The sequence below is a fragment of the Rattus norvegicus genome, chromosome 10 (genome assembly GCF_021556685.1).
Source record: "Rattus norvegicus strain SHRSP/BbbUtx chromosome 10, alternate assembly SHRSP_T2T, whole genome shotgun sequence".
Lineage (NCBI taxonomy): Eukaryota > Metazoa > Chordata > Mammalia > Rodentia > Muridae > Rattus > Rattus norvegicus.
In genome coordinates this window covers 14,451,979-14,465,220 of record NC_141543.1, presented here as the reverse complement: position 1 = coordinate 14,465,220, position 13,242 = coordinate 14,451,979, and the positions used below count along the sequence as shown (strand labels likewise).

General features: G+C 44.1%; 1 protein-coding gene across 43 annotated transcripts in view; it reads left to right on the top strand.

Moving 5' to 3' along the window:
* Rbfox1 (RNA binding fox-1 homolog 1) overlaps positions 1–13,242 on the top strand; it is a 1,541,605-nt gene that overhangs the window by 1,179,278 nt on the left and 349,085 nt on the right. The gene's annotated exons all lie outside the window — the stretch shown is intronic.

The following is a 13,242-nucleotide window of genomic DNA, read 5'->3' as shown; positions in this document are numbered from 1 at the left end:
CTAAGGAGTCCGAGAAGCTGCTGAAAGCAGGAAAGGAATGAAGTCTTTGCCTGTTGGTGCAATTTCAGTTCTGTCCACTAGGGGTCTCTGTGCCAAACTCAGGATTCCCCACACTTTGTTTTTATTATTGTTGTATCCCTCCACCCCCACCCCGTCCCCTTCTTCTCTTTCGGATTAGTTTAGGAAAGGGAGCCCTTTCTGTAAACAGGAAGAGATACTGTGAGTCCACTGAGGGGACCAGAGAATTTCGCCGTCCTCAGCACCATGATGACAAGGGCATAATTAAAATAGTGACATAATCGATAACGTTTATGGAGTTCTGGGTGACAAGCACATGACTCAGCGTATTTACGCAGATTATCTCTTTTAATCTTACACACTGGCCTCCAGGGAGTCGGTAGATTTACTTCTTCTTCTGTTATTTTTTACTGTTTTCTTTGTGAGGCAGAGTCTTGCTTTGAAGTACAGCCTGGCATCCAACTCATAGCAATCCTCCTGCCTCAGCATTCTAGCGCTGGGATTATAGCTGTGTAACAGCAAGTCCAACTCAGGCTTCACATGCCTAGATACCTTTCTTTCCTCCTTCTTTTCTTCTTTCCTCCCTCCCTTTCTCCCTCCCTTCCTTCTTTCATTCTTTTGTTCTTTAACATACAGAACAAAAGCTCAGGTGGGAGAGTTAATATTTAAAGTCAGGAGTGTTCTTCCTCCAGAGCCCACACCCAAACACTAGTCTGCAGTGAGCTGCCTGTCCTTCCTCACCCTGCCATGGAGGGTTCTGGTGCAACTTGATTTATGAGGCCTGTGCCAGGCTGTTTGTGCAAGCAGCCCTACTAACCACACTGTCCCTTGACTTTTGCTTTTAAAGGAATGACTTGTTAGAAATGGGGTTGTTCTGAGCATCCTTCCTCCTCTGGTTTCACATTAGTAAGCTATGAGAAGCTCGGCCTCTTTAGTTCAGACTGACCTCACACTCACAATGTGACATAGTCTGACCTTAAGCTCATGGCAGTCCTCCTGCCTCAGCCTCCTGAGTGCTGGGATTACAGGCATGAGCCATATGATTTTATCTTAACTCATTAGGTTTATTGGTTTGTATTTTAGGACACTTAGTGAGCCTTGGACTTACAGAGGTTTCGAAGAGAAACTGAGAGGCTACGAGGCCACACCCACAGACGTGTTTCTGCAAAGCCAATTCCAGCCCCCCAAACCCTCCTTGAACTAAATCTCTTCAGCTAGCAGGGAATGCAGTTCCTGCCTGGCTCCGTCTATATTAATGATTTATAAGCCACACCGCTGCTTTTGTTCACGAGCAGGGCCTTGTCCTGTTCATAAAGGCATTTCAGGGAGTGGGGTCCTGGCTGGCCATGCTGTTAGCTTGCTCCTGTGAAGGCTGCTTCATAAATCAAAAGAGCCTGGTACTTTACTGCCTCTGAGCTCTGAGACGGTGTGTGCATGTGTGCACAGTCTGAATGCCTGTGTGCTTGCTCAAACCGGTGCGAATCAGACCCACTGAGGGACGACTGCTTTGCCTTTCCATAAAGAATGAATGAAGGAGGAGATTCAACTGTCTTAGAGATGCTTCGGGATAAAGGGCTTGGCTTCCTAGTAGCTTCCTGGCCCCGTTTGCCTCTCATTTCATGCTTAGGCCTTTTGGTGTTGCTCCTGAAAATGGGCAGGTGATACTTTATTAGCATAAAGACGTAAAAACCCCATTAGAATCCTCTTCTGTCTGCATCATCAGAACCTGCAGAAGAGGCAGGAAGGGAGCTGACTGAAGGCTAATGCCACTCATTCACTGCAAGCCAACACACAGCTTCCTGTGCTCTTTAAACGATGGCTTTGGGGGTGTTTTAAAGAATTGGTACAATTTCATTTACTCACCAGAATGGAGTTCTGCCTTGTTTTGAACAAGTGGGAGTGTTTTTGATGTGGGCCTGGAATGCTGGATCTAGGAAACTTCCTTGAAGTGCGCGGTACAGCACTCTGATTTTAGGCCTGGGGGTTGTTTGTTTTGCTTTTACTGATAAAACGAAGTTATGGTAACCTGGCTTGTTCGGAGTTGCGAATTCTTCATGGCATGCTCAGAGAGCAGCGTTATGGTTTCATTCATCTCTTGGTTTGTTTTCATTCTGGACTGCATTTTCTTAATCCTATTATGTGTGCCTGGGGTTTTCCTCCCCACCGTAAAACGAAGAAGAAGGCAAAACCGGGGTAGGACCCAGTAGGAGCTAGAATGGAGAACCAAGAATATTTAGGAAACTCAAGCGATACTTTAAGGGCTCTACCCAAGAAGATGGCGTTTGGGTAGATGAAATACTGACTTTCCAGGTGCAGTTACTAGAGGGAAAGGAAACGACTGTTTAAAGTTCTTAGGAAACGAGCGGGCAGCTGAGAAGGCTCCTCACCTGAGAATCAAAGGCGCACACTAACGCTGAAGGTCCACTCTGCCTCCCACCCAGAACATGGGCGCCAATCTCTTTGATAAATATCAAAATTGGGGTGCTAACCAGTTTCTCATCAACATTTATGGATATAAAAAATAAATTACTGTGTTTTTGACACGACCTCATGTGTCAGTCAGCAGTCACAAAATTGAGACAGATTCGTTGAGAACGACTGACTTCCACTACACGGTCTTCCTGAAAAGCAGAGGGCAGGATGAATGTAGATTTACATAAGTAAAGAAAAGATTTTGCTATGTTTCTGCAGGACCGGAAATACAATCTAGCATTTCAGATCGAGAAAGCAGGTGCCCAGAAAGGGACTCCGATGATCCTATTGTGCGTGTCTCTGTGTCTGTGTTTGTCCTCTATTCTCTGAACCCGCCAGTGCCTCGTTGTCTTTAATTATGTCTACGAGGCACAAGACGGCAGTCAACATCTGCTCCTTTGTTTACTTGGCTAACATATAGCTTTGATGGCTTATTAAACAATCTATTTTTCAAACCCAAAACAGAGAAACCAGCCGAACCCATATTATGGCATTCTATAAAGACCCATTATGCAATTAGCACTTGGGATTTGTGCAAAGCTGGTGATTCACCCAAATAAACAGCCCTCTGTTCCGATCGCTTTTGATGGCATCATGGAAAATATCAATTTAGAAAAAAAGTCATAAAAATCTGACCACATTTCCTCCTTCATCATCATGTCTACCAAGATGATGATCTGTTGGTGGAAGAAGCAGATTCTTCACTCTTTTATAGCATGCATGCGTGTGTGTGTGTGTGTGTGTGTGTGTGTGTGTGTGTGTACATGACAAAGGTGTGCAGCTATGGAAAACAGGCTTCTGAGAGTGCCTAGGGCGCTTACAGGAGGAAAGAAATGCTGGCTTTTAACCCTAGTGGCATATACTTAGCACAACATGATCTAGTAATAAAACCTACTGAGACAGGATTTGAAGAGCATACGAGGCCCACAACAACCAAATCAATTCAGACGAAGCCAGATGGCTAGGTGCTTAGAGGTGGGTGCTGCCAAGACCAACCATGGAGTGCAATGCCCAGGACCCATATGGTGGAAGAATAGGGTCAACTCCTATAACTATTCTTTGACCAGCACCCCACATACACACAGGTGAGAGAGGTCTGGCTTTGGATCCTAACTATGTCACAAATCTTACAGAATTATGAGTATCTATTTGGGCATAATTACGAACTATTGTAGACTTTGGTTTCCACATTTGAATAGAAAAGGTTATAGGATAGGGAGCATAGCATTGTTGGGAACACTAACGTGAAGTGGGTTGTACAGGATCCAGCTTGATATCCAACTATAGGCAAAGCTCTGCAAATGATGTCTGCACTCTACTCTTATTGGTGGTACTAAAGAGAGAAGTGGCAGTGGGAGAGTTTAGTGCCCGTGATTCCATAGATTTGAGGCTCTTAGTGGCAGTGGTGGAGACACAACGCTGTCGGCTATGCAGTGGAGGTGAGGTTCCTGGTGATGGTGGCATCGTGGGCTAGCAGATGACAGTGGGAATGAGCATGGTGATGATGGTGAGGAGGAGTTGAAGGCTGTGGTAGTAATAATCAGAGAAACAGAGGTGTCGAAGAACGTGGTAGTGGAAATGCAGGCCAGCGCCCTCTTGGTGATGGTGGATGGGACAGTAGACGTTGATGATGGTGACTGTCGTTGAGAGGCTTGTGGTAAGATTAAGATGGTGCCTATGGTGGCTATGATGTCATAGCAGGTGACACTAGAGATGGAGGTGGTAGTAGACATATTGGTTGTAGGAGACATTGATGTTCATGGCGATAGTGGAATGATGTAGAGGTGGGTGACAATGACGATGGAGATAGAAATTATGATTGAGGTGCTCATGGTGAGGTCAAGATGGTAGTAACGGTGGCTATAGTGGAAGGGTAGGTGTTGCTATAGGTAACAGTGATCAATAGATGATGGTAACACATACAACATAGTAGAAGAGTTTCACCTATGAGCTCCTAGGAGCCATTTTCCTTTCTGCCCATGCTGCTTTTCTCACCTCAGTCACTGTGAGACTGAACCAATTACAGGAGCTAGGGTACTCATGTTCAGTCACTGTGAGAATGAACTGAGTTCATATTTGTAAAACAAACCCGAATGCTTGCTGCTCTCAACAAACCGGTGAACACAGAGAGTGTTGGTTAAACAAAGTCCTGGCACGTAATATAGCCTCAAAGGCAGAAAAGGTACCTCATGGCTTCTGTCAGCTTCTTCTCTTTTCATTTGGCTTTTCAGAGCAGGCAAGAGTGGGCCACCTACCCCCTCCCTCCAGGAGCCCTGTGTCTCTGTCTCCTCCTGTGTTCTGTGCAGAACAGGTGTGTGGTGTTCCAGAGTTCTGCCGGAGTGCAACATGAAAAAAGGCTCCGAGTCATCATAAAAATAACACCAAGGCTGCTCCATAAGGCAGGCAGATGAACATACCGTTAGCCAGCATGATAAAAAGCTATAGCAAATGTTGAGTCCCAGTGGGAGGGGACAGACATATGGGGACCCACTATACCAAAACTGGACATCACTGCTGATTTTTAAGTGGTTAAGTCAGACCATTCCAGGGCCAAGGTTTTGTTTTTTTCCTTCCTCCCTCTCTTCCTCCTTCCTTCCTTCCTATCTTCCTTCCTGTTTGTCTGTTTTTCTCTCTCTTTCTTCCTTTCTTCCTTTCTTTCTCTCTCTCTCTCTCTTTCTTTCTTTCTTTTTTCTCCTTTCTAAATTTATCCTTTAGTTCCTTTTCAGCCCTGTGTTCTATTTTGGTCCTAAAAGGCACATTCATCTTTGAGGCCAGCCATAGAGTCTCCAGGGAGTTAAGATCTGTATGGTAATTCTGAAACAAATGTATGTCCTAGACTCTGTGAATCCCCACCTTCGCCTCCAAGCATGGAGATGAAAACAGACAAAGAGGCATATTCTGAAGGTCTGATATGTTGATCTCAGACACGTGATGGCATCTGTAGAAGAGACAGGCAACCCTCCATGCTACGAATTATTTGAAAATATGTGGAGAGAGGGGCATCTGTTTTCTGTCAATGTTTATGTGCCTGGGCACAAATAGAGGGGTGACTGTGCCATGGGTTTGATAGCTCCAAGGCAGTGGTCCTTCCCCAGAAGGACATTTTAGAATTCTCACTTACTGCCCACGGAGTCTTTCTGGGGACTTCGAGGTCTGAGGCTATATTATGTAGGTACCCGAATGGGGAACAAGCTTCTTAGTGGTACCCAGGAAAGGGGAGAGAGGATTGGAAATCAGTCAGGTGTGGAGTTGAAGACTAGACCTGTCACTCATGTAGCCTTGAGTGGTTCCCGTGCTCTCCTGTGTAGAAGGGGCCCTTTGAGTACTTCTGAGACCATGGAATTGTTAGAAAGATTGAGCCACAGTCTTCTGGTGATGAGAATTGTATCCTATGTACATTGAGTTCTAAGGAAGATTTTGAGCTTGGGGTATGGGTGGCATAGGTCTGGACTTCCACTGTTCTGGGGGAAGCAGAACAATTGTAAGTTCAAAACCAGCTTAGAATACATACACACACACACACACACACACACACACACACACACACATATATGTGTGTGTGTGTGTATGTATTTATATGTATATATTATATACACATATATATGTATATGTGTGTGTGTGTATGTGTGTACAAGAAAACAATCAAAATCAAAGTTTGTATTTAAAAATGAGCAAGGGCTAGAAAGATGACACAGTAGGTGAAGTGCTTGGTATACAAGTTTGAGGACTAGACTGAGATCCCTACAACACACTTTAAAAAGCCAGGCATGGTGGTACATGCTTGTAATATTATATCCAGGAAGGTTGGAGAGGTGCAGATCCTTGGGGTTTACTAGTGAGTCAGCCTAACCTTATCAGGAGAATATGAGGTACCTGAAAGAATCTGTCTCCAAAACAAGGCAGAGGGTGCATAAGGAAGGACACCATAATTGACCTCTGACCTTTATACACTGTTCACATATAACATGTGTACAGTACAGCTGTATACATATAAATGATAGGCAGATATAGAGGTATAGAAAAGATAGGATAAGTAGATGAGATAGAAATAGATGAGAGAGAGAGAGAGAGAGAGAGAGAGAGAGAGAGAGAGAGAGAGAGAGAATTTTTTAAAGGTCCAGTTTGCTGTTTTGGCTTGATTTGATATAGTTTGTTCTTTGGTTTTCTCTGTGTAGCTCTGGCTATCCTGGAACTCAGTCCTGTATACCAGGCTGCCCCCAAACTCAGAGCCCTACCTACCTTTTCCTCCCAAGTGCTGGACCTAAAGTTGTGTTCCACCACTGCCCCACCAGGCTTCCCTTTTTCGAATGTATGGGTTTGCAGTATTTCCTAGCCATTTTTAGATCATTCTTAAATATGTTGTGAGGTCAGGAGCCCAATTCCAGCAAAAATGAGAAATTATTGATTCAGGACAGATCATAGTATGAGTAGTCACTTCATGCTAAGACCTGGGTTTTACGTACAACAATTTGATACTTCAAAAACGGTCTGACACCCAAGGGTTGTTAAAACATTGTTGTATTCTTTAGTGATTTTCTCACCTAAGAGTATGATCACCCTCTGTATATAAGAGAATTAATTGAGTTTCAGAGAGGGTAAGTAAATTGTCTAGGGCAACACAGATGGGAACTGTTAGGGTCAGACCTTGGCTTTACTCTCTAAGTTCACAGTCAATACATATATAATACATAGCTGTTATGATAGAAAATTAGGGTTTTTTTTTAATTAGGGTTTTTTTTAATGAGTAAATTAAAGTAAAGATCTTAAGGAAACACACACACACACACACACACACACACACACACACACACACACCTTCTCACACCCCTTCTTAAGATTTTGGAGACTGTGAGTTATATAATCTCTCTTTGCTCGGTGTCTCTATCAGAAGTATAGGGTTAGTAATAGGATTTAGCTTATAGAGCTGTTATTAAAATTAAATGAGTTAATAAACAAGGAGGTTAGAAGGTGCCTGGCAAATAATAAATAGTGTCCATGGCTTGTTAGAAACGATCTAAAAATAGATGCTAATGTAAGAGCCATAGAGGAAATGAGGCCACTCAGGGTGGCTCTGCCTCTGATGTCCCTGGTGTGTCCCAGAAGGACACTGCTAATCTGGGAAGTTGGAATCCCACCTGTCAGAGGCTCTTGCTTCCCACCAGCTGCCTGGTCATGACATTGAGGAGAAAATGTCCAGCAGCAATCTGCTCTCCAGCAAGCCTTCAGCGGAGTGTGAGCCAGCCAGCCCAGTAGAAAGTAGCTCTGGGCACTGATGTCTTCTTCTGAGTCCATATTGTGTGAGTTATGAACACAAGCATATAGCCCATTTTAACACATTCCTCATGCCACTGGGTGATTGTCCTGTGATGCTTGTCACCCTCTCTCTGGTTTGATGGTATTGTTTGCCAGCCTGAACCTAAAGGGAACATTCCATCAGAAAGAAGGCATACCCTGGTTCCTCCCCATAGTCTTGTTTGCTGTTGCTGGGACAACACCCCCCCCCCCCAAAAAGTGACTTAAGGGTAGAAGGGATTATTTAGATCACACTTTCAGGTTACAGTCCATTTCTTTGGGGTAGTAAAGGTAGCAGATCCTGGACACACTTGATCACATCCACAACTGAGAGCAGAGAGAAAGTGGAGGTGTGGCCACTTGTGCTCAGCATGTTTGCTCTTCCCTTTATAGAGTTCAGGAACCAAGCCTAGGGAATGGAGCCACCCCCTTTGGAGTTTCCATGTTTGTTAGCCTAATCAAGACAATTTATCAGACATACCCACAGGCCAACCTGATCTAGACAGTCCATCCTTGATTGCCATCTCCAAGGCAATCCTAGATTGTATCAAGTTCACAATTGAAGCCATCACAGCTTTCTTACCACCTTGAATTCCTACCCCGTGCCAAGCTGTGGATGGGCCTTCCTAGCAGGAGGTCTGGGTCCTCAGAGGCAAAGGACTGGCAAGCACATCAGCCTAGTCTCATTCACATAAGGATGGCCATTTGGTTTGTTCATGTGAGTGTAAATTAGAGTCTCTCATTCTGTACACACCCAGTCTTTCTTAAAGCTATAATCTAAAATCTCACATCAAATCAGAAGATTTCTCTAGAGTCCACAGGCGAATCTCAGAGTGAACAGACACCATACCCATAGTGAGTGACATGGAAATTTCCCAAGTGATGTGCAATTTTCTGGGATGACAATGTTAATATCCAAGTGGCCCATGTATCAGTAATAAGAACTGAGAATCATTGCTTTAGCACCAGTGAAGAAGTTACTGTGAGGAAAAAAGTCAAGGATTATCATGAACTACAACATCCCCTAGGGAGATGTAAAGCAGGGCTAGCCAAGGTTTTGGTTCCTCTAAAATATACTGAGGGAAAAAAGAATTGATTTGTGCCAACCTGCAAGCCTCAAGTCGCAATATGCTATCATCTACAACATCCATGCTTGAGAATCATGTGATTGAATTACAAAAATAAATATGAATTGCACAAAACCAAATCTTACATTTTAAGTAGGTACAAAATTTTGTGAGGGGCTGCATTCATAGCTATCCTCAGCCACATGAGCCCACAGGCTGTAGGTTGGACAAGTATGTGGGGATGCCTTCCTAGGGTGCCATTCTTCTTTTTTTTTTTTATTTTATTTTATTTTTATTATCTTGAGTATTTCTTATATACATTTCAAGTGTTATTCCCTTTCCCGGTTTCCGGACAGACATCACCCTCCCCCCTCCCCTTCCTTGTGGGTGTTCCCCTCCCAAACCTCCCCCCATTGCCACCCTCCCCGCATAGTCTAGTTCACTGGGGGTTCAGTCTTAGCAGGACCCAGGGCTTCCCCTTCCACTGGTGCTCTTACTAGGATATTCATTGCTACCTATGGGGACAGAGTCCAGGGTCAGTCCATGTATAGTCTTTAGGTAGTGGCTTAGTCCCTGGAAGCTCTGGTTGCTTGACATTGTTGTACTTTTGGGGTCTCGAGCACCTTCAAGCTCTTCCAGTTCTTTCTCTGATTCCTTCAACGGGGGACCTATTCTCAGTTCAGTGGTTTGCTGCTGGCATTCGCCTCTGTATTTGCTGTATTCTGGCTGTGTCTCTCAGGAGCGATCTACATCCGGCTCCTGTCGGTCTGCACTTCTTTGCTTCATCCATCTTGTCTAATTGGGTGGCTCTATATGTATGGGCCACCTGTGGGGCAGGCTCTGAATGGGTGTTCCTTCAGTCTCTGTTTTAATCTTTGCCTCTCCCTTCCCTGCCAAGGGTATTCTTTTTCCTCATTTAAAGAAGGAGTGAAGCATTCACATTTTGATCATCCGTCTTGAGTTTCCTTTGTTCTAGGGATCTAGGGTAATTCAAGCATTTGGGCTAATAGCCACTTATCAATGAGTGCATACCATGTATGTCTTTCTGTGAGTGGGTTAGCTCACTCAGGATGATATTTTCCAGTTCCAACCATTTGCCTACGAATTTCATAAACTCGTTGTTTTTGATAGCTGAGTAATATTCCATTGTGTAGATGTACCACATTTTCTGTATCCATTCCTCTGTTGAAGGGCATCTGGGTTCTTTCCAGCTTCTGGCTATTATAAATAAGGCTGCGATGAACATAGTGGAGCACGTGTCTCTTTTGTATGTTGAGGCATCTTTTGGGTATATGCCCAAGAGAGGTATAGCTGGATCCTCAGGCAGTTCAATGTCCAATTTTCTGAGGAACCTCCAGACTGATTTCCAGAATGGTTGTACCAGTCTGCAATCCCACCAACAATGGAGGAGTGTTCCTCTTTCTCCACATCCTCGCCAGCAACTGTTGTCCCCTGAGTTTTTGATCTTAGCCATTCTCACTGGTGTGAGGTGAAATCTCAGGGTTGTTTTGATTTGCATTTCCCTTATGACTAAAGATGTTGAACATTTCTTTAGGTGTTTCTCAGCCATTCGGCATTCCTCAGCTGTGAATTCTTTGTTCAGCTCTGAACCCCATTTTTTAATAGGGTTATTTGTTTCCCTGCGGTCTAACTTCTTGAGTTCTTTGTATATTTTGGATATAAGGCCTCTATCTGTTATAGGATTGGTAAAGATCTTTTCCCAATCTGTTGGTTGTCGTTTTGTCCTAACCACAGTGTCCTTTGCCTTACAGAAGCTTTGCAGTTTTATGAGATCCCATTTGTCGATTCTTGATCTTAGAGCATAAGCCATTGGTGTTTTGTTCAGGAAATTTTTTCCAGTGCCCATGTGTTCCAGATGCTTCCCTAGTTTTTCTTCTATTAGTTTGAGTGTGTCTGGTTTGATGTGGAGGTCCTTGACCCACTTGGACTTAAGCTTTGTACAGGGTGATAAGCAAGGATCGATCTGCATTCTTCTACATGTTGCCCTCCAGTTGAACCAGCACCATTTGCTGAAAATGCTATCTTTTTTCCATTGGATGGTTTTGGCTCCTTTGTCAAAAATCAAGTGACCATAGGTGTGTGGGTTCATTTCTGGGTCTTCAATTCTATTCCATTGGTCTATCTGTCTGTCTCTGTACCAATACCATGCAGTTTTTATCACTATTGCTCTGTAATACTGCTTGAGTTCAGGGATAGTGATTCCCCCTGAAGTCCTCTTATTGTTGAGGATAGCTTTAGCTATCCTGGGTTTTTTGTTATTCCAGATGAATTTGCAAATTGTTCTGTCTAACTCTTTGAAGAATTGGATTGGTATTTTGATGGGGATTGCATTGAATCTGTAGATTGCTTTTGGTAAAATGGGTGCCATTCTTCTGATGGGTCTCTCCTTCCAGTGTGACAGTCTCCTATTGTTCTCTAGTATTGGTTTCTCTCTCAGGTGCACTGGACTGCCTCCTGTTAGCAGCTGATTCTCAGCTTCAGAAGAATCAGCAAAATGGTAAAAGTCAACTTGTCTGCAACATGAAAGGCCTCAGTTCACCTTTGCTTTGGTGTTCTGTTAACATGTAATTATCATGAGAGTGGTTGAGGTTGAATGAGAAGCTGAGGGCTGAGAATTCGGAGGCCATTCATGTTCACTTTGGCGTAGGCCCATGGCTCTTACAACAGGTTAATGGGTGCCATATGCCAAGTGACTTTTATAGTTGTTGACAGTGAGGTGTTGTCTCTATCTGTTTTGGTTCAGGGCCCATCTCTGACACATGCTGGTCTTATGTCCTGTCATATTCCCTCTCATTGTCATAGTTTTCTTGTCAGAAATGCATCTAACATGGCAGACTCTACTCCAGTGGGATGGGGAGGATGAACTGAGAGAATGATGGGCAGGACTGAAGATGGAGTCTAGCAAAAAGCATTGAATGCACAATAGTGACTGTGTGGCTCAGGAGCCTTAACTCTTTACTGACAGATGACAGGGAGTGAAGAAAACTGGACAGATGAGTTGATGGGTGAGCAGGTGGATGGATGTGTGGGTACATGGATAGGTGTGTGTGTGTGTGTGTGTGTGTGTGTGTGTGTGTGTGTGTGTTTGTGTGTGTGTGTGTTGGCTGTGAAAGTAGATGAGTGGGTAGGAGATGAGATGGTAGGTGAATGAGTAGGTGAGTAGGTACAGAGAGAAAGAGAGAGGTGGGGAGAAGGAGAGAGGGAGATACAGAAAGATGTACAGATAGATTGCTGAACCAATGGAAGAATGATATGTTGGTTTTTAGATCTGTTTGTAAAGTCTATATTAAATAAGATCAAGCAGTTTTTCTGACCTAAAAGACTTCATAAATGTGTTTGAATGCTAACAGTCATTTAGATCCGAGAGAGAGAGAGAGAGAGAGAGAGAGAGAGAGAGAGAGAGAAAGGAGAGAGAGAAACAGAAAGGAGAGAGAGAAACAGAAAGGAGAGAGAGAAACAGAAAGGAGAGAGAGAAACAGAAAGGAGAGAGAGAGAAAGAAACAGAAAGGAGAGAGAGAGAAACAGAAAGGAGAGAGAGAAACAGAAAGGAGAGAGAGAGAGAGAGAGAGAGAGAGAGAGAGAGAATGAATGAATAAATGGTAAATCCCTAAACTTGCTTGCTTGACCATCGATCATTTTGACAGAGAACATGCAATGGGTCTCTGCCATGCAGTGTGTTATTTTGAAGATTCCACACCAGCTCCAAGGTTCAGAGCAGAAAGTGCAGCCCAGGTGCTTCAGCCCATTCGTCAGCTGCATGAGGGTGGAACCCAGCAGCTTGCTCCCCAAGCTGGAGAATATAGCTATTTGAAGCATTCTCTGAGCCGAGCCCCTACAGGCACCTGCAGTACAGAAGGCAGCGGATATGGAGAGGGCACCAAGGAATGTGCAAGGGGCGGCTGAGCATTCAGTCTGGATGGGAGAGTCCTCGGGGAATGTTTGTTTGCCTCAAGCAAGGTCAACTAATTCTCCAACCCAGTTGCCATTCATCACCAGACAGGTCAGAGGTCAGTTCCTGAAGCATTGTTGATCTCAGCAGAGATGGTAGGAAGGGCTGATATTCTTAGATTTGCTCATTCAGCCAGTCAGTCTGGCTTTCAGAGGAGAATCAGGTCAAGAAGCGTTTAATGAACCAAGAGAAGCTCCGTGTTATCTGCACGGCTGGGGGCTCAAACTTCTAACGATCATTAGCAGAGTCCTCATGGATAGGCCTACTGGAATGTTCTTTGTGCATCTTCCTAACAATTTTGGGAGATGGAGCAATACTACTAAGATGAGCTGAGTGACCTGTCCCAGATTCTTTAGTTTGCTCCTGTTTTAAAGGGCCCCATTTATTTCATGAAACCATCATGTGAACTTGACTTTATCATAA